Genomic DNA, 2,335 nt, shown 5'->3' on the forward strand with positions numbered 1-2,335 from the left:
TAGATATTCGGTTCAAATTCCAGTAACATTTAGAATCGAATGATTTTTCACCTGTGTACAAATTTCCTTGACCAAATGCTCAGCTTTCTAAAAAACATCCTTAAAAACCTGCAGTTACTTCCTTTCGAGCCTGGGTTTATAGATGTTCCCTGAAAGTCTTGTTCAGATTATTGTTTTGGTTTTGCCGTTGCTCCCTTAGTTTTTGGCGCACCAAAACCACCAGCCAGAGCAAATGAAAATGCAGTCGGATGTGTATCATCCTCAATTGACATGGTCAAGACCGCTGCGCTCAGTGCCTGTATAAAATTCTCCTTTTCAGACGGCTCTGCCTTGGCTGATGTATAATCGGAGAAGCTGCACGCGTTGCCGATAAAGCGGCCCCTATAGTCGTAGGGCGCAAGATGAAGTTTACAGTGCTAGCCACTGCAGCAATTTCGACCTGCTCTTTTAAAAGCATTTGACATTAAAACATTGGGACAGACTGAGCCAACGTTAGAATGATTAAAAGAAAGTACATCGGGCGAACGTTATTTCTTTGTCATTAAGGCGCTTGTTCTTATCCTTGCTGCAGATTCAAATAACACGCGTAAATGGGCCGCTTAGCGAAGAGTAATCTCGTGGTGCCTAGCTCAACAAATGGACTACCTCACAATGGCATGGGCCACTGTGTTTCCCATATACCTCTTACACAGTGGTTAAAAGTAAAAAGGGCAGGCTCGAAAATTCTGCAAGGAGGCAGGCTGATTTGGATTTTCAGCACCGCTAAAATCTCTCCTGTTCTAGTGCATGCTCTATGATATGGACGCGTCAGTTGTGTCTAGTGTGTAATTACGCTACGCCGGAAGTCGCCCAACCCGTACTATTGCTTGCTGTTACGTCAAGGTGGCTGCTGTCCCAATAGCAGGCCACCGGTGTTGGGGGATTGTGTTTCGATCCCACCGCTGCCACCAGTTGTTAGATGTGAAGCTTCTATCCCGTAGCAGAGAACCGGTGTTGGGGGATTACGCGTCGATCCCACCGCTGCCACGAGTTGTTAGAGATGCGGGCCCCTGGTTCGCCTGTGCCGTCTCTCGCCAAGGTCGGTGTCCCCGGGTTCCGGATCGGGAGACTGCTGTTGTGGGGTGACGAAGAGATGAGAGGGTCCTCGAGGTGGAGAAGAGACTGAAAGGGTTTATTTACATTTTTATGTGAAAGAGTGAATCGGGAGTGAATCGAAAGAGTGAATCGGGAGCTGGCGATCACACGCCAGATCGCAGCGTAAATAGGGTCTCCTGTCCCCAGGTACCTAGTGGTGGAATTAAGTTCATTAAAAATGCGTCCAATCCCTTTGACGTCGATCACGTGTCCAGTCTTTAGGGTCCGTCTTCCAGGACGCCCCCAACAACACACTCTTGCCACTTCTGGCAAGTTATGGTCCGCGCTGTCCAGGCAGCAGTGATGAATAGCCCGAAGGGGGCCCCATGGCCGCGTCGAAGGTCAGTCACCTACACTTCACAGCGGTAGCTTGGGAACGAAAGGTTGCCCATGCAGTTTGCAGAAGGTTCCACGTATAAGGAAAAGCACTTAGTCTAAGACGAGACGAGGAATCTGGCGTTGATGGCTTAGTCAAACACGGCCGCATTTGCCACGGCTCATTTGCAGCCCCTCGCCATTCGCCGGCTCCCCCGCCGTCCCCTCCGGGAGAAAGACGTCGTTATGTCCCGGGTGGGTCCGGCGTTGAGAACAAACGACAGGTTCACCAAAGCCGTTCTCAGGCAGCGGACGGCTGTTTCACCCCGTAAACAGCGAGGGGGGGGGAGGGGACAAGGCCCCTTGTAGACGCCATCACCTGCATTCGTGGCGCCGCAACCCCGTCGACGGCTCTTTGAAGCTTCTGTCGATTGATGACTCCCAGTGGCCTGAATATTCTTGGCATGTTGGTGTCTCTAAACGTAACAGCTCCTCCGCGGCCAGGACAATCTCGATCGGCCAGTGGTCACATTCACTGGTCGAGGAGAGATGGGAGTTGTAGCGTGGGAGGATCTTCTTCATCTTTTCTGTGAGCACAGAACAGTCGTAAGCCTCGTACAACAGAGGCATTAGTGAAACCAACCTCTCAACATAGCGCCACTCCCCAGGCAGTGCCCAAAATTCACCCGAGAGCCGCCAGGCTGTTATGCAAAACAACTGCATTGTCGACATGAACGTAAGCACAAAATTTTGTAGCTGACAGCAATAGTCTCGGCTACTAAGATCAGCTTTCATGACTGCCAAATTCGCTGCCAAGACCCGATTCGGCGTACACGACTTGAAGAGGGTGGTAAATTTGGAAACAAAACTAGTATAAACAAACAAA

This window comes from Amblyomma americanum, chromosome 1 (genome assembly GCF_052857255.1).
Source record: "Amblyomma americanum isolate KBUSLIRL-KWMA chromosome 1, ASM5285725v1, whole genome shotgun sequence".
In the NCBI taxonomy this organism is placed as follows: Eukaryota; Metazoa; Arthropoda; class Arachnida; order Ixodida; family Ixodidae; genus Amblyomma; species Amblyomma americanum.